Source organism: Fringilla coelebs (assembly GCF_963513975.1).
Source record: "Fringilla coelebs genome assembly, chromosome: 19".
In the NCBI taxonomy this organism is placed as follows: domain Eukaryota; kingdom Metazoa; phylum Chordata; class Aves; order Passeriformes; family Fringillidae; genus Fringilla; species Fringilla coelebs.
The window spans coordinates 6,324,043-6,348,532 of record NC_140045.1 but is presented as its reverse complement, the minus strand read 5'-3'; positions in this window follow the sequence as shown (position 1 = coordinate 6,348,532).

Here is a 24,490-nt window from a genome sequence, read left to right as displayed (position 1 = left end):
CAAGTAGCTTTTTCTCTCCGCTGGAAAGCTGCACGCTCAGTGCCAGTGTTCTGCAGCTTCTTTCTTCGCGTTTCACCTGCTAGCACGCTCTCCGTGTGCAGGAGAAGCGGCTGAGGCTTCCTTGCCGGAGAAGCGGCACCTTCGCCGGCAGCGAGCATCCTGCCGGCCGCGGTGCGCTCCGGAGCGGGGGCTTGTGCCGAAAGAGGCCGGGAACAGGCGCTTACCTTCGGACAGCTCCGGATGCCCGTCTAATGCGTCTCTTGTCGCCTACACGGCAGGGAAAAGCTTTTCCACTCTGTCTAGGAAGGAGAAAGTGTGCCAGCACAGCAAATGCCTCCCGGACTTTCCCTGCAATTCAGCATGTGCTTTGCAGCTTGAAATTGGAAGGAAAGCCTCAGATTTAGCAGCCAGAGCTTCAGGAGGAGCAGCAGCGAGCACAGCATCGCTTTTGCAGCAGCTCCTTCCATGTGCATGTTTTTGGGAGTGGAAAGGCTTGCAGAGTGTTCAAGTAGCTTTTTCTCTCCGCTGGAAAGCTGCACGCTCAGTGCCAGTGTTCTGCAGCTTCTTTCTTCACGTTTCAGCAGCTAGCGCGCTGTCCGTGTGCAGGAGAAGCGGCTGAGGCTTTCTTGCCGGAGAAGCGGCACCTTCGCCGGCAGAGAGCATCCTGCCGGCCGCGGTGCGCTCCGGAGCGGGGGCTTGTGCCGAAAGAGGCCGGGAACAGGCGCTTACCTTCGGACAGCTCCGGATGCCCGTCTAATGCGTCTCTTGTCGCCTACACGGCAGGGAAAAGCTTTTCCACTCTGTCTAGGAAGGAGAAAGTGTGCCAGCACAGCAAATGCCTCCCGGACTTTCCCTGCAATTCAGCAAGTGCTTTGCAGCTTGAAATTGGAAGGAAAGCCTCAGATTTAGCAGCCAGAGCTTCAGGAGGAGCAGCAGCGAGCACAGCATCGCTTTTGCAGCAGCTCCTTCCATGTGCATGTTTTTGGGAGTGGAAAGGCTTGCAGAGTGTTCAAGTAGCTTTTTCTCTCCGCTGGAAATCTGCACGCTCAGTGCCAGTGTTCTGCAGCTTCTTTCTTCACGTTTCAGCAGCTAGCACGCTCTCCGTGTGCTGGAGAAGCGGGCGAGGCTTCCTTGCCGGAGAAGCGGCACCTTCGCCGGCAGAGAGCATCCTGCCGGCCGCGGTGCGCTCCGGAGCGGGGGCTTGTGCCGACAGAGGCCGGCAACAGGCGCTTACCTTCGGACAGCTCCGGATGCCCGTCCAATGCGTCTCTTGTCGCCTACACGGCAGGGAAAAGCTTTTCCACTCTGTCAAAGAAGGAGAAAGTGTGCCAGCACAGCAAATGCCTCCCGGACTTTCCCTGCAATTCAGCAAGTGCTTTGCAGCTTGAAATTGGAAGGAAAGCCTCACATTTAGCAGCCAGAGCTTCAGGAGGAGCAGCAGCGAGCACAGCATCGCTTTTGCAGCAGCTTTTTTTATGTGCATGTTTTTGGGAGTGGAAAGGCTTGCAGAGTGTTCAAGTAGCTTTTTATCTCCGCTGGAAAGCTGCACGCTCAGTGCCAGTGTTCTGCAGCTTCTTTCTTCACGTTTCAGCAGCTAGCGCGCTCTCCGTGTGCAGGAGAAGCGGCTGAGGCTTCCTTGCCGGAGAAGCGGCACCTTCGCCGGCAGAGAGCATCCTGCCGGCCGCGGTGCGCTCCGGAGCGGGGGCTTGTGCCGAAAGAGGCCGGGAACAGGCGCTTACCTTCGGACAGCTCCGGATGCCCGTCTAATGCGTCTCTTGTCGCCTACACGGCAGGGAAAAGCTTTTCCACTCTGTCTAGGAAGGAGAAAGTGTGCCAGCACAGCAAATGCCTCCCGGACTTTCCCTGCAATTCAGCATGTGCTTTGCAGCTTGAAATTGGAAGGAAAGCCTCAGATTTAGCAGCCAGAGCTTCAGGAGGAGCAGCAGCGAGCACAGCATCGCTTTTGCAGCAGCTCCTTCCATGTGCATGTTTTTGGGAGTGGAAAGGCTTGCAGAGTGTTCAAGTAGCTTTTTCTCTCCGCTGGAAAGCTGCACGCTCAGTGCCAGTGTTCTGCAACTTCTTTCTTCACGTTTCAGCAGCTAGCACGCTCTCCGTGTGCTGGAGAAGCGGGCGAGGCTTCCTTGCCGGAGAAGCGGCACCTTCGCCGGCAGAGAGCATCCTGCCGGCCGCGGTGCGCTCCGGAGCGGGGGCTTGTGCCGAAAGAGGCCGGGAACAGGTGCTTACCTTCGGACAGCTCCGGATGCCCGTCCAATGCGTCTCTTGTCGCCTACACGGCAGGGAAAAGCTTTTCCACTCTGTCTAGGAAGGAGAAAGTGTGCCAGCACAGCAAATGCCTACTGGGTTAGACCAGTGCCAACTTGGTCTGCTTTGAGAGTGCCAAGTGGGTCCTGAAAACTGACATCTACAACAGTGGCTTCAGAGTTTTGGTTCCCAGGAAAAAGGCCTGTAGAATGGTTCTGGATCCAGACGCCTTACATTGCCGTGTGCCGCCTGGTGTTTGGCCTCTCGCAGGATGCCTTGCAGACGCAAGCTGGCACCAATGCCAACTTGCTCTGGTTTGGGAGTGCCAAGCGGGTCCTGCTAACTGACACCAAGAACAGTGGCTTCTGAGTTTTGTTTCCCAGGGAAAAAGCCGTTACAGTCGTTCAGGGTCCTGAGGCCTTAAATAGCTAGGTGCCTCCTGGAATTCCACGTCACGCAGGATTCCTCCGAGACGCAAGGTGGCTCCAGTGCAAACTTGGTCTGGTTTGAGAGTGCGAAGTGTGTGCTCAAAACTGACATCCAGAACAGTGGCTTGTGAGTTTTGTTTCCATGGGAAAAGGCCAGTAAAATGGTTCAGAGTCCTGAGGCCTTAAATGGCCGGGTGCCTCCTAGAATTCGGCCTATCGCAGGATGCCTCCCAGACGCCAAGTGGCATCAGTGGCAAATTGGTCTGTTTTGAGAGTGCCAAGTGGGTCCTGAAAACTGACACTAAGAACAGTGGCTTCTGAGTTTTGTTTCCCAGGGAAAAAGCCTGTAAAATGGTTCAGGGTCCTGCGCCTTAAATTGCCGGGTGCGTCCTGGAATTCTGCGTATCTCAGGATGCCTCCCAGACGCAAAGTGGCACCAGTGCCAACTTGGTCTGGTTTGACAGTGCAGAGTGGGTCCTGCACACTGACACCCAGAACAGTGGCTTCTGAGTTTTGTTTCCCAGGGAAAAAGCCTGAACAATGGTTCAAGTTCCTGCGGCCTTAGATCTCCGGGAGCCTCATGGAGATCCGCCTCTTGCAGGATTTTTCCCAGACGCTATGCAGCACCATTGCCCACTTAGTCTGGTTAGAGAGTGCCAAGTGGGTCCTGAAAACTGACACCAAGAACAGTGGCTTCTGAGTTTTGTTTCCCAGGGAAAAAGCCTGTACAGTGGTTCAGGGTCCTGAGGCCTTAAATGGCCAGGTGCCTCCTGGAATTCGGCCTCTCGCAGGATGCCTTTCAGACGAAGGGTGGCAGCAGTGCCCACTTCGTCTGGTTTGAGAGGGCCAAGCAGGTCCTGAAAAGTGACATCCAGACCAGTGGTTTCTGAGTTTTGTTTCCCAGGGAAAAACACTGTACAGTGGTTCAGGGTCCTGAGGCTTTAAATGGCCGGGTGATTCCTGGAATTCCGCCTCTCGAAGGATGCCTCCCAGACGCAAGGTGTCTGCAGTTCCAACTTGTTCTGGTTTGAGAGTGCCAAGTGTGTCCTGAAAACTGACACCCAGAACAGTGGCTTCTGAGTTTTGTTTCCCATGGAAAAAGCCATTGCAGTGGTTCGGGGTCCTGAGGCCTTAAATTTCAAGGTGCCTACTGGAATTCCTCATCTCACAGGATGCCTCCCAAACCGAAGCTGGCACCAATGCATAATTGGTCTGGTTTGACAGTGCAGAGTGGTTCCTGAAAACTGACACCCAGAACAGTGGCTTCTGAGTTTTGTTTCCTAGTGAAAAAGCCTGTAGAGTGGTTCAGGGTCTTGAGGCTTTAAATGGGCAGGTGCCTCCTGGAATTCCGTGTCTCGCAGGATGCCTCACAGACGCAATGTGGCAGCATCTGCAAGGTTTCTGCAGTGCCAACTTGTTCTGGTTTGAGAGTGCCAAGTGGGTCCTGCAAACTGACACCCAGAACAGTGGCTTCTGAGTTTTGTTTCCCAGGGAAAAAGCCTGAACAATGGTTCAAGTTCCTGCGGCCATAGATCTCCGGGAGCCTCATGGAGATCCGCCTCTCGCAGGATTTTTCCCAGACGCTATGCGGCACCATTGCCCACTTAGTCTGGTTTGAGAGTGCCAAGTGGGTCCTGAAAACTGATACTAAGAACAGTGGCTACTGAGTTTTGTTTCCCAGGGAAAAAGCCTGTAAAGTGGTTCAGGGGCCTGAGGCCTTAAATGGCCAGGTGCCTCGAGGAATTCGGCCTCTCGCAGGATGCCTCCCAGACTCAATGTGGCACCAGTGCCAACTTGGTCTGGTTTGAGAGTGCCAAGTGGGTCCTGCAAACTGACACCCAGAACAGTGGCTTCTGAGTTTTGTTTCCCAGGGAAAAAGCCTGTACAATGGTTCAGGGTCTTGAGGCTTTAAATATCAGGGTGCCTAGGTGAATTCCGCCTCTCGCAGGATGCCTCCCAAACGCAAGCTGGCACCAATGCATACTAGGTCTGGTTTGACAGTGCAGAGTGGGTCCTGCAAACTGACACCCAGAACAGTGGCTTCTGAGTTTTGTTTCCCAGGGAAAAAGCCTGTACAATGGTTCAGGTTCCTGCGGCCTTAAAATCCCAGGTGCCTCCTGGAGATCCGCCTCTTGCAGGATTTTTCCCAGACGCTATGCGGCACCATTGCCCACTTAGTCTGGTTTGAGAGTGCCAAGTGGGTCCTGAAAACTGACATCTAGAACAGTGGCTTCTGAGTTTTGTTTCCCAGGGAAAAAGCCTGTACAGTGGTTCAGGGTCCTGAGGCCTTAAATGGCCAGGTGCCTCCTGGAATTCGGCCTCTCGCAGGATGCCTTTCAGACGAAGGGTGGCAGCAGTGCCAACTTGGTCTTGTTTGAGAGTGCCTAGTGGGTCCTGAAAACTGACACGCAGAACAGTGGCTTCTGAGTTTTGGCTCCCAGGGAAAAAGCCTGTACAGTGGTTCAGGGTCCTGCGGCCTTAAATTTCAAGGTGCCTCCTGGAATTCCGCCTCTCGCAGGATGCCTCCCAGACGCTATGTGGCACAAGTACCAACTTCGTCTGGTTTGTGAGTGTCAGGTGGGTCCTGAAAACTGACACCCAGAACAGTGGTTTGTGAGTATTGTTTCCCAGGGAAATACCCTGTAGAGTGGTTCAGGGTCCTGAAGCCTTAAATTGCCGGGTGCCTCCTGGAGATCCGCCTCTTGCAGGATTTTTCCCAGTTGCTATGCGGCACCATTGCACACTTACTCTGGTTTGAGAGTGTCAAGTGGGTCCTGCAAACTGACACCAAGAACATTGTCTTCTGAGTTTTGTTTCCCAGGGAAAAAGCCTGTACAGTGGTTTAGGGTCCTGAGGCCTTAAATTTCAAGGTACCTCCTGGAATTCCGCGTCTCGCAGGATGCCTCCCAGACGCAATGTGGCACCTGTGCCAACATGGTCTGGTTTGAGAGTGCCAAGTGGGTCCTGAAAATTGACACCAAGTACAGTGCCTGCTTAGATTTGTTTCCCTGGGAAAAAGCCTGTACACTGCTTCAGGGGCCTGAAACTTTAAATGGCCGGGTGCCTTCTTGAATTCGGCGTCTCGCAGGATGCCTCCCAGACGCAATGTGACACCAGTGCCAACATGGTCTTGTTTGAGAGTGCCTCCTGGGTCCTGAAAACTGACACCCAGAACAGTGGCTTGTGAGTTTTGTCTCCCAGGGAAAAGGCCTGTAGAATATTTCAGCGTCCTGAGGCCTTAAATGGCCAGGTGCCTCCTGAAATTCCGCCTCACGCAGGGACCTCCCAGACGCAAGGTGGCAGCAGTGCCAACCCTGTCTGGTTTGAGAGTGCCAAGGGGGTCCTGAAAACTGACACTAAGAACAGTGGTTTGTGAATTTTGTTTCCCAGGGAAAAAGCCTGTACAGTGGTTCAGGTTCCAGCGGCCTTTAATTGCCCGGTGCCTCCTGGAGATCCGCCTCTTGCCGGATTTTTCCCAGACGCGATGCGGCACCATTGCCCACTTTGTCTGGTTTGAGAGTGTCAAGTGGGTCCTGAAAACTGACACCAAGAACATTGTCTTCTGAGTTTTTTTTCCCAGGGAAAAAGCCTGTAAAGTGGTTGAGGTTCCTGAGGCCTTAAATGGCCAAGTTCCTCCTGGAATTCGGCCTCTCGCAGGATGCCTCCCAGACACAAAGTGGCACCAGTCCCAACTTCGTCTGCTTTGAGAATGCCAAGTGGGTCCTGAAAACTGACACTCAGAACAGTGGCTTCTGAGTTTTGTCTCCCAGGGGAAAGGTTTGTAGAATGTTTCAGGTGCCTGAGCCCTTAAATGGCCAGGTGCCTCCTAGAGTTCCGCCTCTTGCAGGATTTTTCCGAGACGCTAAGTGGCACCATTGCCCACTTCGTCTGGTTTGAGAGTGCCAAGTGGGTCCTGCAAACTGACACCAAGAACAGTGGCTTCTCAGTTTTGGTTGCCAGGGAAAAAGCCATTACAGTGGTTTAGGGTCCTGAGGCCTTAATTTTCAGGGTGCCTACTGGAATTCTGCCTCTCGCAGTATGCCTCCCAGACGCAAGCTGGCACCAATGCATACTTGGTCTGTTTTGACAGTGCAGAGTGGGTCCTGCAAACTGACACCCAGAAGAGAGGCTTCTGAGTTTGGTTTCCCAGGGAAAAAGCCTGTAGAGTGGATCAGGGTCTTGAGGCCTTAAATGGCCAGGTGCCTCCTAGAATTCCTCGTCTCGCAGTATGCCTCCCAGATGCAATGTGGCAGCAGTGCCAACTTGGTCTGGTTTGAGAGTGCCAAGTTGGTCCTGAAAACTGACACCCAGAACAGTGCTTTGTGAATTTTGTTTCCCAGGGAAAAAGCCTGAACAATGTTTCAGGTTCTAGAGGCATTAAATTCCAGGGTGCCTCCTGGAGATCCGCGTCTCGCAGGATTTTTCCCAGACGCTATGCGGCATCATTGCCCACTTTGTCTGGTTTGATAGTGTCAAGAGGGTCCTGAAAACTGACACTAAGAACAGTGGCTTCTGAGTTTTGTTTCCCAGGGAAAAAGCCTGTAAATTGGTTCAGGGTCCTGAGGTCTTAAATGGCCAGGTGCCAGGGGGAATTTGGCCTCTTGCAGGATGCCTCCGAGACGCAAAGTGGCACCAGTGCCAACTTGGTCTGGTTTGAGAGTGCCAAGTGGGTCCTGAAAAGTGACCATCAGAAAAGTGGCTTGTGAATTTTGTTTCCCAGGGAAATACCCTGTAGAGTGGTACAGGGTCCTGAGGCCTTAAATTGCCGGGTGCCTCCTGGAGATCGCCTCCTGCAGGATTTTTCCCAGACGCTATGCGGCCCCATTGCCCACTTAGTCTGGTTTGAGAGTGTCAAGTGGGTCCTGAAAACTGACACCAAGAACATTGTCTTCTGAGTTTTGTTTCCCAGGGAAAAAGCCTGTAAAGTGGTTCAGGGTCCGGAGGCCTTAAATGGCCGGGTTCCTCCGGGAATTCCGTGTCTCGCAGGATGCCTCCCAGATGCAATGTGGCACCAGTGCCAAAATGGTCTGGTTCTAGAGTGCCTAGTGGGTCCTGAAAACTGACACCCAGAACAGTGGCTTGTGAGTTTTGTTTCCCAGGGAAATACCCTGTGGAGTGGTTCAGGGTCCTGAGGCATTAAATTTCAGGGTGCCTTCTGAAATTCGGCCTCTCGACAAATGCCTCCCAGACGCAAGGTGGCAGCCGTGCAAACTTGGTCTGGTTTGAGAGTGCCTAGCGGGTCCTGCAAACTGACACCCAGAACAGTGCTTTGTGAATTTTGTTTCCCAGGGAAAAAGCCTGTACAATGGTTCAGGGTCTTGAGGCCTTAAATATCAGGGTGCCTAGGTGAATTCCGCCTCTCGCAGGATGCCTCCCAAACTCAAGCTGGCACCAATGCATACTAGGTCTGGTTTGACAGTGCAGAGTGGGTCCTGCAAACTGACACCCAGAACAGTGGCTTCTGAGTTTTGTTTCCCAGGGAAAAAGCCTGTACAATGGTTCAGGTTCCTGCGGCCTTAAATTCCCAGGTGCCTCCTGGAGATCCGCCTCTTGCAGGATTTTTCCCAGACGCTATGCGGCACCATTGCCCACATAGTCTGGTTTGTGAGTGCCAAGTGTGTCCTGAAAACTGACATCTAGAACAGTGGCTTCTGAGTTTTGTTTCCCAGGGAAAAAGCCTGTACAGTGGTTCAGGGTCCTGAGGCCTTAAATGGCCAGGTGCCTCCTGGAATTCGGCCTCTCGCAGGATGCCTTTCAGACGAAGGGTGGCACCCGTGCCAACTTGGTCTTGTTTGAGAGTGCCTAGTGGGTCCTGAAAACTGACACCCAGAACAGTGGCTTCTGAGTTTTGGCTGCCAGGGAAAAAGCCTGTACAGTGATTCAGGGTCCTGAGGCCTTAAATTTCAAGGTACCTCCTGGAATTCCGCCTCTCGCAGGATGCCTCCGAGACGCTATGTGGCACAAGTTCCAACTTGGTCTGGTTTGAGAGTGTCAAGTGGGTCCTGAAAACTGACACCCAGAACAGTGGTTTGTGAGTTTTGTTTCCCAGGGAAAAAGCCTGTAGAGTGGTTCAGGGTCCTGAAGCCTTAAATTGCCGGGTGCCTCCTGGTGATCCGCCTCTTGCAGGATTTTTCCCAGTCGCTATGCGGCACCATTGCCCACTTAGTATGGTTTGAGAGTGCCAAGTGGGTCCTGCAAACTTACACCAAGAACAGTGGCTTCTGAGTTTTGTTTCCCAGGGAAAAAGCCTGTACAGTGGTTTAGGGTCCTGAGGCCTTAAATTTCAAGGTGCCTCCTGGAATTCCGCGTCTCGCAGGATGCCTCCCAGACGCAATGTGGCACCTGTGCCAACATGGTCTGGTTTGAGAGTGCCAAGTGGGTCCTGAAAACTGACACCAAGTACAGTGCCTGCTTAGATTTGTTTCCCAGGGAAAAAGCCTGTACACTGCTTCAGGGGCCTGAAACTTCAAATGGCCGGGTGCCTTCTTGAATTCGGCCTCTCGCAGGATGCCTCCCAGACGCAATGTGACACCAGTGCCAACTTGGTCTTGTTTGAGAGTGCCTAGTGGGTCCTGCAAACTGACACCAAGAACAGTGGTTTCTGAGTTTTGGTTCCCAGGGAAAAAGCCATTACAGTGGTTTAGGGTCCTGAGGCATTAAATTTCAGGGTGCTTTCTGAAATTCGGCCTCTCGAAGGATGCCTCCCAGACGCAAGTTGGCAGCAGTGCCAACTTGGTCTGGTTTGAGAGTGCCAAGTGGGTCCTGAAAACTGACACCCAGAACAGTGGCTTCTGAGTTTTGTTTCCCAGGGAAAAAGCCTGTAAAGTGGTTCAGGGTCCTGAGGCCTTAAATTGCCAGGTGCCTCGCTGAATTCCGCCTCTCTCAGGATGACTCCCAGACGCAATGTGGCACCAGTGCCAACTTGGTCTGGTTTGAGAGTGCCAAGTGGGTCCTGCAAACGGACACCCAGAACAGTGGCTTCTGAGTTTTGTTTCCCAGGGAAAAAGCCTGAACAATGGTTCAGGGTCCTGAGGCCTTAAATTGCCGGGTGCCTCCTGGAGATCCGCCTCTTGCATGATTTTTCCCAGACGCTATGCGTCGCCATTGCCCAGTTAGTCTGGTTTGAGAGTGTCAAGTGGGTCCTGAAAACTGACACCAAGAACATTGTCTTCCAAGTTTTGTTTCCCAGGGAAAAAGCCTGTACAGTGGTTCAGGTTCCTGAGGCCTTAAATGGCCAGGTTCCTCCTGGAATTCCGTGTCTCGCAGGATGCCTCCCAGATGCAAGGTGGCACCACTGCCAACTTGGTCTTGTTTGAGAGTGCCTAGTGGGTCCTTAAAACTGACACCCAGAACAGTGGCCTGTGAGTTTTGTTTCCCAGGGAAAAGGCCTGTACAGTGGTTCAGGGTCCTGAGGCCTTAAATTGCCGGGTGCCTCTTGGAATTCGGCCCCTAGCAGGATGCCTCCCAGACGCAAAGTGGAACCCGTGCCAACTTGGTCTGGTTTGAGAGTACAAGCGGGTCCTGCAAACTGACACTCAGAACAGTGGCTTCTGAGTTTTTTTTCTCTGGGAAATAGCCTGTACAGTGGTTCAGGTTCCTGAGGCCTTAAATTGCCGGGTGCCTCCTGGAGATCCGCCTCACGCAGGATGTTTCCCAGACGCTTAGCGGCATCGGTGCCCACTTAGTTTGGTTTGAGAGTGCCAAGTGGGTCCTGAAAACTGACACTAAGAACAGTGGCTTCTGAGTTTTGTTTCCCAGGGAAAAAGCCTGTACAATGGTTCAGGGTCCTGAGGCCTTAAATGGCCAGGTGCCTCCTGTAATTCTGCCTCTCGCAGGATGCCTCCCAGACGCAATGTGGCACCAGTGCCAACTTGGTCTGGTTTGAGAGTGCCTAGTGGGTCCTGAAAACTGACACCAAGAACAGTGGCTGCTGAGATTTGTTTCCCAGGGAAAAAGCCTGTACAATGGTTCAGAGTCCTGAGGCCTTAAATGGCCAGGTGCCTCCGGGAATTCGGCCTCTCGCAGGATGCCTATCAGACGAAGGGTGGCAGCAGTGCCAACTTGTGCTGGTTTGAGAGTGCCATGTGGTCCTGAAAATTGACACCCAGAACAGTGGCTTCTGAGTTTTGTTTCCCAGGGAAAAGGCCTGTACATGGGTTCAGGGGCCTGAAACTTTAAATGGCCGGGTGCCTTCTTGAATTCGGCCTCTCGCAGGATGCCTCCCAGACGCAATGTGACACCAGTGCCAACTTGGTCTTGTTTGAGAGTGCCTAGTGGGTCCTGCAAACTGACACCAAGAACAGTGGTTTCTGAGTTTTGGTTCCCAGGGAAAAAGCCATTACAGTGGTTTAGGGTCCTGAGGCATTAAATTTCAGGGTGCTTTCTGAAATTCGGCCTCTCGAAGGATGCCTCCAAGACGCAAGTTGGCAGCAGTGCCAACTTGGTCTGGTTTGAGAGTGCCAAGTGGGTCCTGAAAACTGACACCCAGAACAGTGGCTTCTGAGTTTTGTTTCCCAGGGAAAAAGCCTGTACAATGGTTCAGGGTCCTGAGGCCTTAAATTGCCAGGTGCCTCGCTGAATTCCGCCTCTCTCAGGATGACTCCCAGACACAATGTGGAACCCGTGCCAACTAGGTCTGGTTTGAGAGTGCCAAGTGGGTCCTACAAACTGACACCCAGAACAGTGGTTTGTGAATTTTGTTTCCCAGGGAAAAAGCCATTACGGTGGTTCAGGGTCTTGAGGCCTTAAATTGCCGGGTGCCTCCTGGAGAAACGCCTCTTGCAGGATTTTTCCCAGACGCTATGCGGCACCATTGCACACTTAGTCTGGTTTGAGAGTGTCAAGTGGGTCCTGAAAACTGACACCAAGAACAGTGGCTTCTGAGTTTTGTTTCCCAGGGAAAAAGCCTGTACAGTGGTTTAGGGTCCTGAGGCCTTAAATTTCAAGGTGCCTCCTGGAATTCCGCGTCTCGCAGGATGCCTCCCAGACGCAATGTGGCACCTGTGCCAACATGGTCTGGTTTGAGAGTGCCAAGTGGGTCCTGAAAATTGACACCAAGTACAGTGCCTGCTTAGATTTGTTTCCCAGGGAAAAAGCCTGTACACTGCTTCAGGGGCCTGAAACTTTAAATGGCCGGGTGCCTTCTTGAATTCGGCCTCTCGCAGGATGCCTCCCAGACGCAATGTGACACCAGTGCCAACTTGGTCTTGTTTGAGAGTGCCTAGTGGGTCCTGCAAACTGACACCAAGAACAGTGGTTTCTGAGTTTTGGTTCCCAGGGAAAAAGCCATTACAGTGGTTTAGGGTCCTGAGGCATTAAATTTCAGGGTGCTTTCTGAAATTCGGCCTCTCGAAGGATGCCTCCCAGACGCAAGGTGGCAGCAGTGCCAACTTGGTCTGGTTTGAGAGTGCCAAGTGGGTCCTGAAAACTGACACCCAGAACAGTGGCTTCTGAGTTTTGTTTCCCAGGGAAAAAGCCTGTAAAGTGGTTCAGGGTCCTGAGGCCTTAAATTGCCAGGTGCCTCGCTGAATTCCGCCTCTCTCAGGATGACTCCCAGACGCAATGTGGCACCAGTGCCAACTTGGTCTGGTTTGAGAGTGCCAAGTGGGTCCTGCAAACGGACACCCAGAACAGTGGCTTCTGAGTTTTGTTTCCCAGGGAAAAAGCCTGAACAATGGTTCAGGGTCCTGAGGCCTTAAATTGCCGGGTGCCTCCTGGAGATCCGCCTCTTGCATGATTTTTCCCAGACGCTATGCGGCGCCATTGCCCAGTTAGTCTGGTTTGAGAGTGTCAAGTGGGTCCTGAAAACTGACACCAAGAACATTGTCTTCCAAGTTTTGTTTCCCAGGGAAAAAGCCTGTACAGTGGTTCAGGTTCCTGAGGCCTTAAATGGCCAGGTTCCTCCTGGAATTCCGTGTCTCGCAGGATGCCTCCCAGATGCAAGGTGGCACCACTGCCAACTTGGTCTTGTTTGAGAGTGCCTAGTGGGTCCTTAAAACTGACACCCAGAACAGTGGCCTGTGAGTTTTGTTTCCCAGGGAAAAGGCCTGTACAGTGGTTCAGGGTCCTGAGGCCTTAAATTGCCGGGTGCCTCTTGGAATTCGGCCCCTAGCAGGATGCCTCCCAGACGCAAAGTGGAACCCGTGCCAACTTGGTCTGGTTTGAGAGTACAAGCGGGTCCAGCAAACTGACACTCAGAACAGTGGCTTCTGAGTTTTTTTTCTCTGGGAAATAGCCTGTACAGTGGTTCAGGTTCCTGAGGCCTTAAATTGCCGGGTGCCTCCTGGAGATCCGCCTCACGCAGGATGTTTCCCAGACGCTTAGCGGCATCGGTGCCCACTTAGTTTGGTTTGAGAGTGCCAAGTGGGTCCTGAAAACTGACACTAAGAACAGTGGCTTCTGAGTTTTGTTTCCCAGGGAAAAAGCCATTACAGTGGTTCAGGGTCCTGAGGCCTTAAATGGCCAGGTGCCTCCTGTAATTCTGCCTCTCGCAGGATGCCTCCCAGACGCAATGTGGCACCAGTGCCAACTTGGTCTGGTTTGAGAGTGCCTAGTGGGTCCTGAAAACTGACACCAAGAACAGTGGCTGCTGAGATTTGTTTCCCAGGGAAAAAGCCTGTACAATGGTTCAGAGTCCTGAGGCCTTAAATGGCCAGGTGCCTCCGGGAATTCGGCCTCTCGCAGGATGCCTATCAGACGAAGGGTGGCAGCAGTGCCAACTTGTGCTGGTTTGAGAGTGCCATGTGGTCCTGAAAATTGACACCCAGAACAGTGGCTTCTGAGTTTTGTTTCCCAGGGAAAAAGCCTGTACATGGGTTCAGGGGCCTGAAACTTTAAATGGCCGGGTGCCTTCTTGAATTCGGCCTCTCGCAGGATGCCTCCCAGACGCAATGTGACACCAGTGCCAACTTGGTCTTGTTTGAGAGTGCCTAGTGGGTCCTGCAAACTGACACCAAGAACAGTGGTTTCTGAGTTTTGGTTCCCAGGGAAAAAGCCATTACAGTGGTTTAGGGTCCTGAGGCATTAAATTTCAGGGTGCTTTCTGAAATTCGGCCTCTCGAAGGATGCCTCCAAGACGCAAGTTGGCAGCAGTGCCAACTTGGTCTGGTTTGAGAGTGCCAAGTGGGTCCTGAAAACTGACACCCAGAACAGTGGCTTCTGAGTTTTGTTTCCCAGGGAAAAAGCCTGTACAATGGTTCAGGGTCCTGAGGCCTTAAATTGCCAGGTGCCTCGCTGAATTCCACCTCTCTCAGGATGACTCCCAGACACAATGTGGAACCCGTGCCAACTAGGTCTGGTTTGAGAGTGCCAAGTGGGTCCTACAAACTGACACCCAGAACAGTGGTTTGTGAATTTTGTTTCCCAGGGAAAAAGCCATTACGGTGGTTCAGGGTCTTGAGGCCTTAAATTGCCGGGTGCCTCCTGGAGAAACGCCTCTTGCAGGATTTTTCCCAGACGCTATGCGGCACCATTGCACACTTAGTCTGGTTTGAGAGTGTCAAGTGGGTCCTGAAAACTGACACCCAGAACAGTGGCTTGTGAGTTTTGTTTCCCTGGGAAAAAGCCTGTACACTGGTTCAGGGGCCTGAGGCCTTAAATAGCCAGGTGCCTCCTGGAATTCGGCCTCACACAGGATGCCTCCCAGGCTCAAGGTTTCACCACTGCCAACTTGGTCTTTTTTGAGAGTGCCAAGTGGGTCCTGAAAACTGACACCCAGAACAGTGGCTTCTGAGACTTGTTTCGCAAGCAAATACCCTGTGGAATGGTTCAGGGTCCTGAGGCCTTAAATGGCCAGGTGCCTCCTGGAATTCTGCCTCTCGCTGGATGCCTTTCAGACGAAGGGTGGCAGCAGTGCCAACTTGGGCTGGTTTGAGAGTGCCTAGTGGATCCTGAAAATTGACACCAAGAACAGTGGCTTGTGAGTTTTGTTTCCCAGGGAAAAGGCCTGTACACTGGTTCAGGGGCCTGAAACTTTAAATGGCCGGAAGCCTTCTTGAAGTCGGCCTCTTGCAGGATGCCTCTCAGACGCAAGCTGGCACAAGTGCCAACATGGTCTAGTTTGAGAGTGCCAAGTGGGTCCTGAAAACTGACACCAAGAACAGTGGCTTCTGAGTTTTGTTTCCCAGGGAAAAAGCCTGAACAATGGTTCAGGGTCCTGAGGCCTTAAATTGCCGGGTGCCTCCTGGAGATCCGCCTCTTGCAGGATTTTTCCCAGACGCTATGCGGCACCATTGCCCAGTTAGTCTGGTTTGATAGTGTCAAGTGGGTCCTGAAATCTGACACCCAGAACAGTGGTTTCTGAGTTTTGTTTCCCAGGGAAAAAGCCTGTAAAGTGGTTCAGGGTCTTGAGGCCTTAAATGGCCAGGTTCCTCCTGGAATTCCGTGTCTCGCAGGATGCCTCCCAGATGCAAAGTGGCACCAGTGCCAACTTGGTCTTGTTTGAGAGTGCCTAGTGGGTCCTGAAAACTGACACCAAGAAGAGTGGCTTGTGAATTTTGTTTCCCAGGGAAATACCCTGTAGATTGGTTCAGGGTCCTGAGGCCTTAAATTGCTGGGTGCCTCCTGGAGATCCACCTCTTGCAGGATTTTTCCCAGACGCTATGCGGCACCATTGCCCACTTAGTATGGTTTGATAGTGTCAAGTAGGTCCTGAAAACTAACACCAAGAACATTGTCTTCTGAGTTTTGTTTCCCAGGGAAAAAGCCTGTAAAGTGGTTCAGGGTCCTGAGGCCTTAAATGGTCAGGTTCCTCCTCTAATTCGGCCTCTCGCAGGATGCCTCCCAGACGCAAAGTGGCAGCAGTGCCATCTTGGTCTGGTTTGAGAGTGCCAAGTGGGTCCTGCAAACTGACACCAAGAACAGTGGCTTCTGAGTTTTGGCTCCCAGGGAAAAGGCCTTTAGAGTGGTTCAGGTTCCTGAGGCCTTAAATTGCCGAATGCCTCCTAGAATTCCACCTCACACAGGATGCCTCCCAGATGCAAGGTGGCACCAGTGCCAACTTGGTCTTGTTTGAGAGTGCCTAGTGGGTCCTGAAAACTGACACCCAGAACAGTGGCTTCTGATTTTTGTTTCCCAGGGAAAAGGCCTTTAGTGTGGTTCAGGGTCCTGAGGCCTTAAATTGCCGGGTGCCTCGTGCAATTCGGCCTCTCGCAGGAAGCCTCCCAGATGCAAGGTGGCACCAGTGCCAACTTGGTCTAGTTTGAGAGTGCCTAGTGGGTCCTGAAAACTGACACCCAGAACAGTGGCTTGTGAGTTTTTTTTCTCTGGGAAATAGCCTGTAAAGTGGTTCCGGTTCCTGAGGCCTTAAATTGCCCGGTGCCTCCTGGACATCCGCCTCTCGCAGGATGTTTCCCAGACGCTTAGCGGCACCGGTGCCAACTTAGTCTGGTTTGAGAGTGCCAAGTGGGTCCTGCAAACTGACACCAAGAACAGTGGCTTCTGAGTTTTGTTTCCCAGGGAAAAAGCCTGTACAATGGTTCAGGGTCCTTAGTCCTTAAATGGCCAGGTGCCTCCTGGAATTCCGTGTCTCGCAGGATGCCTTTCAGATGCAAGGTGGCACCAGTGCCAACTTGGTCTTGTTTGAGAGTGCCTAGTGGGTCCTGAAAACTGACACCCAGATCAGTGGCTTCTGAGTTTTGTTTCCCAGGGAAAAGGCCTGTAAAATGATTGAGGGTCCTGAGGCCTTAAATTGCCCGGTGCCTTTTGGAATTCGGCCCCTAGTAGGATTTTTCCCAGACGCAAAGTGGAACCCGTGCCAACTCTGTCTGGTTTGAGAGTGCCTAGTGGGTCCTGCAAACTGACACCAAGAACAGTGGCTGCTGAGATTTGTTTCCCAGGGAAAAAGTCTGTACAATTGTTCAGAGTCCAGAGGCCTTAAATGGCCAGGTGCCTCCGGGAATTCGGCCTCTCGCAGGATGCCTTTCAGACGAAGGGTGGCACCAGTGCCAACTTGGTCTTGTTTGAGAGTGCCCAGTGGGTCCTGAAAACTGACACCCAGAACAGTGGCTTCTGAGTTTTGGCTCCCAGGGAAAAAGCCTGTACAATGGTTCAGGGTCCTGAGGCCTTAAATGGCCAGGTTTCCTCCTGGAATTCCGCATCTCACAGGATGCCTCCCAGATACAATGTGGCACCAGTGCCAAAATGGTCTGGTTTGAGAGTGTCAAGTGGTTCCTCTAAACTGACACCCAGATCAGTGGCTTCTGAGTTTTGTTTCCCAGGATAATACCCTGTGGAGTGGTTCAGGGTCCTGAGGCCTTAAATATCAGGGTGCCTTCTGAAATTCGGCCTCTCGAAGGATGCCTCCCAGACGCAAGTTGGCAGCAGTGCCAACTTGGTCTGGTTTGAGAGTGCCAAGTGGGTCCTGCAAACTGACACCCAGAACAGTGGCTTCTGAGTTTTGTATCCCAGGGAAAAAGCCTGTACAATGGTTCAGGGTCTTGAGGCCTTAAATATCAGGGTGCCTAGGTGAATGCCTCCTCTCGCAGGATGTCTCCCAAACGCAAGCTGGCACCCATGCATACTAGGTCTGGTTTGACAGTGCCAAGTGGGTCCTGCAAACTGACACCCAGAACTGTAGCATCTGAGTTTTGTTTCCCAGGGAAAAAGCCTATAAAATGGTTCAGGTTCCTGCGGCCTTAAATTCCGGGACGCCTCCTGGAGATCCGCCTCTTGCAGGATTTTTCCCAGATGCTATGCGGCACCATTGCCCACTTAGTCTGGTTTGAGAGTGCCAAGTGGGTCCTGAAAACTGACATCTAGAACAGTGGCTTCTGAGTTTTGTTTCCCAGGGAAAAACACTGTATAGTGCTTCAGTGTCCTGAGGCCTTAAATGGCCAGGTGCCTCCTGGAATTCGGCCTCTCGCAGAATGCCTTTCAGACGAAGGGTGGCAGCAGCGCCAACTTGGTCTGGTTTGAGAGTGCCAAGTGGGTCCTGAAAATTGACACCCAGAACAGTGCCTTGTGAGTTTTGTTTCCCAGGGAAAAGGCCTGTACACTGGTTCAGGGGCCTGAAACTTTAAATGGCCGGGTGCCTTCTTGAATTCGGCCTCTCGCAGGATGCCTCCCAGACGCAAAGAGGCACCAGTGCCAACTTCATCTGGTTGGAGAGTGCCAAGTGGGTCCTGAAAACTGACACCCAGAACAGTGGCTTCTGAGTTTTGTTTCCCAGGGAAAAAGCCATTACAATGGTTCAGGGTCCTGCGGCCTTAAATTGCCGGGTGCCTCCTAGAATTCCGCCTCACACAAGATGCCTCCCAGATGCAAGGTGGCACCAGTGCCAACTAGGTCTGTTTTGAGAGTGCCAAGTGGGTCCTGAAAACTGACACCCAGAACAGTGGCTTCTGAGTTTTGTTTCCCAGGGAAAAAGCCTGTACAATGGTTCAGGGTCCTGAGGCCTTAAATTTCAGGGTGCCTCCTGGAATTCCGCCCCTCGCAGGATGCCTCCCAGACGCAAGGTGGCACAAGTGCCAACTTGGTCTGGTTTGAGAGTGTCAAGTGGGTCCTGAAAACTGACACCCAGAACAGTGCTTTGTGAATTTTTTTTCCCAGGGAAATACCCTGTAAAGGGGTTCAGGGTCCTGAGGCCTTAAATATATGGGTGCCTTGGTAAATTCTGCCTCTCGCAGGATGCCTCCCAAACGCAAGCTGGCACCAATGCTTACTAGGTCTGGTTTGAGAGTGCAGAGTGGGTCCTGCAAACTGACAACCAGAACAGTGGCTTCTGAGTTTTGTTTCCCAGGGAAAAAGCCTGTACAATGGTTCAGGTTCCTGCGGCCTTAAATTCCCGTGTGCCTCCTGGAGATCCGCCTCACACAAGATGCCTCCAAGATGCAAAATGGCACCATTGCCCACTTAGTCTGGTTTGGGAGTGCCAAGTGGGTCCTGCAAACTGACACCAAGAACAGTGGATTCTGAGTTTTGTTTCCCAGGGAAAAAGCCATTACAGTGGTTCAGGGTCCTGAGGCCTTAAATGGCCAGGTGCTTCCGAGAATTCCGTGTCTCGCAGGATGCCTCCCAGACGCAATGTGGCACCAGTGCCAACTTGGTCTTGTTTGAGAGTGCCTAGTGGGTCCTTCAAAGTGACACCAAGAACAGTGGCTTCTGAGACTTGTTTCCCAGGGAAAAAGCCTGTACAATGGTTCAGAGTCCTTAGGCCTTTAATGGCCAGGTGCCTCCTGGAATTCGGCCTCTCGCAGGATGCCTTTCAGACGAAGGGTGGCAGCAGTGCCAACTTGGTCTGGTTTGAGAGTGCCAAGTGGGTCCTGAAAACTGACACCCAGACCAGTGGCTTCTGAGTTTTTTTTCCCCGGGAAAAACACTGTGAAGTGGTTCAGGGTCCTGAAGCCTTAAATGGCCACGTGCCTCGTCGAATTCCGCCTCTCTCAGGATGCCTCCCAGACGCAAGGTGGCTGCAGTGCCAACTTGGTCTGGTTTGAGAGTGCCAAGTGGGTCCTGAAAACTGACACCCAGAACAGTGGCTTGTGAGTTTTATTTCCCAGGGAAAAAGCCATTGCAGTGGTTCGGGGTCAAGAGGCCTTAAATTTCAGGGTGCCTACTGGAATTCCGTGTCTCGCAGGATGCCTCCCAGACGCAATGTGGCACCAGCGCCAACTAGGTCTGGTTTGAGAGTGCCAAGTGGGTCCTGAAAACTGACACTAAGAACAGTGGCTTCTGAGTTTTGTTTCCCAGGGAAAAAGCCTGTACATTGGTTCAGGGTCCTGAGACCTTAAATTTCAGGGTGCCTCCTGGAATTCCGCCCCTCGCAGGATGCCTCCCAGACGCAAGGTGGCACAAGTGCCAACTTGGTCTGGTTTGAGAGTGTCAAGTGGGTCCTGAAAACTGACACCCAGAACAGTGCTTTGTGAATTTTGTTTCCCAGGGAAATACCCTGTAGAGGGGTTCAGGGTCCTGACGCCTTAAATATCAGGGTGCCTAGGTAAATTCTGCCTCTCGCAGGATGCCTCCCAAACGCAAGCTGGCACCAATGCATACTAGGTCTGGTTTGACAGTGCAGAGTGGGTCCTGCAAACTGACAACCAGAACAGTGGCTTCTGAGTTTTGTTTCCCAGGGAAAAAGCCTGTACAATGGTTCAGGTTCCTGCGGCCTTAATTTCCCGGGTGCCTCCTGGATATCCGCCTCTTCCAGGATTTTTCCCAGACGCTATGCGGCACCATTGCCCACTTAGTCTGGTTTGAGAGTGTCTAGTGGGTCCTGCAAACTGACATTAAGAACAGTGGCTTGTGAGTCTTGTTTCCCAGGGAAAAGGCCTGTACACTGGTTCAGGGGCCAGAAACTTTAAATGGCCGGGTGCCTTCTTAAATTCGGCCTCTCGCAGGATGCCTCCCAGACGCAAAGAGGCACCAGTGCCAACTTCATCTGGTTTGAGAGTGCCAAGTGGGTCCTGAAAACTGACACCAAGAACAGTGGCTTCTGAGTTTTGTTTCCCAGGGAAAAAGCCATTACAATGGTTCAGGGTCCTGAGGCCTTAAATTGCCGGGAGCCTCTTGGAATTCGGCCCCTAGCAGGATGCCTCCCAGACGCAAAGTGGCACCCGTGCCAACTTGGTCTGGTTTGAGAGTGCAAGCGGGTCCTGCAAACTGACAGTCAGAACAGTGGCTTGTGAGTTTTTTTTCTCTGGGAAATAGCCTGTACAGTGGTTCAGGGTCCTGAGGCCTTAAATTTCAGGTTCCCTCCTGGAGATCCGCCTCTCGCAGGATGATTACGAGACACTTAGCGGCACCGGTGCCCACTTAGTCTGGATCGAGAGTGCCAAGTGGGTCCTGAAAACTGACACCAAGAACAGTGGCTTCTGAGTTTGGTTTCCCAGGGAAAAAGCCATTACAGTGGTTCAGGGTCCTGAGGCCTTAAATGGCCAGGTGTTTCCCGTACTTCCGTGTCTTGCAGGATGCCTCCCAGACGCAATGTGGCACCAGTGCCAACTTGGTCTTGTTTGAGAGTGCCTAGTGGGTCCTTCAAACTGACACTCAGAACAGTGGCTTCTGAGATTTGTTTCCCAGGGAAAAAGCCTGTACAATGGTTCAGGGTCCTGAGGCCTTTAATGGCCAGGTGCCTCCTGGAATTCCGCCTCTCGCAGGATGCCTTTCAGACGAAGGGTGGCAGCAGTGCCAACTTGGTCTGGTTTGAGAGTGCCAAGTGGGTCCTGAAAACTGACACCCAGAAAAGTGGCTTCTGAGTTTTGTTTCCCATTGAAATACCCTGTAGAGTGGTTCAGGGTCCTACCGCGTTAAATTTCAGGGTGCCTCCTGGAATTCGGCCTCTCGCAGGATGCCACCCGGACGCAAGCTGGCACACGTGCCAACATGGTCTAGTTTGAGAGTGCCAAGAAGGTCCTGAAAACTGCCATCCAGACCAGTGGCTTCTGAGTTTTTTTTCCCCGGGAAAAACACTGTGAAGTGGTTCAGGGTCCTGAGGCCTTAAATGGCCACGTGCCTCGTCGAATTCCGCCTCTCTCAGGATGCCTCCCAGACGCAAGGTGGCTGCAGTGCCAACTTGGTCTGGTTTGAGAGTGCCTAGTGGGTCTTGAAAACTGACACCCAGAACAGTGGCTTGTGAGTTTTGTCTCCCAGGGAAAAGGCCTGTAGAATGTTTCAGGGGCCTGAAACTTTAAATGGCCGGGTGATTCCGGGAATTCCGCCTCTCGAACGATGCCTCCCAGATGCAAGGTGGCTGCAGTGCCAACTTGGTCTGGTTTGAGAGTGCCAAGTGGGTCCTGAAAACTGACACCCAGAACAGTGGCTTCTGAGTTTTGTTTCCCAGGGAAAAAGCCTGTACAATGGTTCAGGGTCCTGAGGTCTTAAATTGCTGGGTACCTCCTGGAGATCCGCCTCTTGCAGGATTTTTCCCAGACGCTATGCGGCACCATTGCCCACTTAGTCTGGTTCGAGAGTGCCAAGTGGTTCCTGCAAACTGACTCCAAGAACATTGTCTTCCAAGTTTTGTTTCCCAGGGAAAAAGCCATTACAGTGCTTCAGGGTCCTGAGGCCTTAAATGGCCAGGTGCCTTGTGGAATTCCGCCTCTCTCAGGATGACTCCCAGACGCAATGTGGCACCAGTGCCAACTTGGTCTGGTTTGAGAGTGCCTAGTGGGTCCTGCAAACTGACACCAAGAACAGTGGCTGCTGAGATTTGTTTCCCAGGGAAAAAGCCTGTACAATGGTTCAGAGTCCTGAGGCCTTAAATGGCCAGGTGCCTCCAAGGATTCAGCCTCTCGCAGGATGCCTTTCAGACGAAGGGTGGCAGCAGTGCCAACTTGGTCTTGTTTGAGAGTGCCAAGTGGGTCCTGAAAACTGACACCCAGAACAGTGGCTTCTTAGTTTTGGCTCCCACGGAAAAAGCCTGTACAGTGGTTCAGGGTCCTGAGGCCTTAAATTTCAAGGTCGCTCCTGGAATTCCGCCTCTCGCAGGATGCCTCTCAGACGTAAGGTGGCACAAGTGCCAACTTGGTCTGGTTTGAGAGTGCCAAGTGGGTCCTGAAAACTGACACCCAGAACAGTGGATTGTGAATTTTGTTTCCCAGGGAAATACCCTGTAGAATAGTTCAGGGTCCTGAGGCCTTAAATTGCTGGGTGCCTCCTGGAGATCCGCCTCTTGCAGGATTTTTCCCAGATGCTATGCGGCACCATTGCCCACTTAGTCTGGTTCGAGAGTGCCAAGTGGTTCCTGCAAACTGACTCCAAGAACAGTGGCTTCTGAGTTTTGTTTCCCAGGGAAAAAGCCTGTACACTGGTTCAGGGTCCTGAGGCCGTAAATGGCCAGGTGCCTCCTGCAATTCGGCGTCTCGCAGGATGCCTCCCAGACGCAAAGTGGCACCTGTGCCAACATGGTCTGGTTTGAGAGTGCCAAGTGTGTCCTGCAAACTGACACCCAGAACAGTGGCTTCTGAGTTTTGTTTCCCAGGGTAATACCCTGTGGAGTAGGTGCAGGGTCCTGAGGCATTAAATTTCAGGGTGCCTAGGTGAATTCCGACTCTCGCAGGATGCCTCCCAAACGCAAGCTGTCAAAAAGGCATACTAGGTCTGGTTTGACAGTGCCAAGTGGGTCCTGAAAACTGACACCCAGAACAGTGGCTTCTGAGTTTTGTTTCCCAGGGAAAAAGCCTGTACAATGGTTCAGGTTCCTGCGCCCTTAAATTCCCGGGTGCCTCCTGGAGATCCGCCTCTTGCAGGATTTTTCACAGACGCTATGTGGCACCATTGCCCACTTAGTCTGGTTTGAGAGTGCCAAGTGGGTCCTGCAAACTGACGCCGAGAACAGTGGCTTCTGAGTTTTGTTTCCCAGGGAAAAAGCCTGTACACTGGTTCAGGGTCCTGAGGCCTTAAATGGCCAGGTGCCACCGGGTATTCGGCCTCTCGCAGGATGCCTTTCAGACGAAGGGTGGCAGCAGTGCCAACTTGGTCTTGTTAGAGAGTGCCAAGTGGGTCCTGAAAACTGACATCCAGAACAGTGGCTTCTGAGTTTTGGCTCCCAGGGAAAAAGCCTGTACAGTGGTTCAGGGTCCTGAGGCCTTAAATGGCCAGGTGCCTCCTGGAATTCCGCGTCTCGCAGGATGCCTCCCAGACGCAATGTGGCACCTGTGCCAACAAGGTCTGGTTTGAGAGTGCCAAGTGGGTCCTGCAAACTGACACCGAGAACAGTGTCTTGTGAGTTTTGTTTCCAAGGGAAAAAGCCTGTAAACTGGTTCAGGGGTCTGAGGCCTTAAATGGCCAGGTGCCTTCTTGAATTCGGCCTCTCGCAGGATGCCTCCCAGACGCAATGTGACATCAGTGCCAACTTGGTCTTGTTTGAGAGTGCCTAGTGGGTCCTGAAAACTGACACCCAGAACAGTGGTTTGTGAATTTTGTTTCCCAGGGAAATACCCTGTAGAGTGGTTCAGGGTCCTGAGGCCTTAAATTGCTGGGTGCCTCCTGGAGATCCGCCTCTTGCAGGATTTTTCCCAGACGCTATGCGGCACCATTGCCCACTTAGTCTGGTTTGAGAGTGTCAACTGTGTCCTGCAAACTGACACCAAGAACATTGTCTTCCAAGTTTTGTTTCCCAGGGAAAAAGCCTGTAAAGTGGTTCAGGGTCCTGAGGCTTTAAATGGCCAAGATCCTCCTGGAATTCCGCCTCTCACAGGATGCCTCCCAGACACAAAGTGGCACCAGTGTCAACTTGGACTTGTTTGAGAGTGTCAAGCGTGTCCTGCAAACTGACACCAAGAACAGTGGCTTCTGAGTTTTTTTTCCCAGGGAAAAAGTCTGAACAATGGTTCAGGGTCCTGAGGCCTTAAATTGCTGGGTGCCTCCTAGAATTCCACCTCACACAGGATGCCTCCCAGATTCAAAGTGGCACCAGTGCCAACTTGGTCTTGTTTGAGAGTGCCTAGTGGGTCCTGAAAACTGACACCCAGAACAGTAGCTTCTGAGTTTTGTTTCGCATTGAAAAGGCCTGTAGAGTGGTTCAGGGTCCTGAGGCCTTAAATTGCCGGGTGCCTCTTGGAATTCGACCCCTAGCAGGATGCCTCAAAGACGCAAAGTTGCTCCCGTGCCAACTTGGTCTTGTTTGAGAGTGCAAGCGGATCCTGCAAATTGACACTCAGAACAGTGGCTTGTGAGTTTTTTTTCTCTGGGAAATAGCCTGTACAGTGGTTCAGGGTCCTGAGGCCTTAAATTTCAGGGTCCCTCCTGGAGATCCGCCTCTCGCAGGATGTTTCCCAGACGCTTAGCGGCACCGGTGCTCACTTAGTCTGGTTCGAGAGTGCCAAGTGGGTCCTGCAAACTGACACCCAGAACAGTGGCTTCTG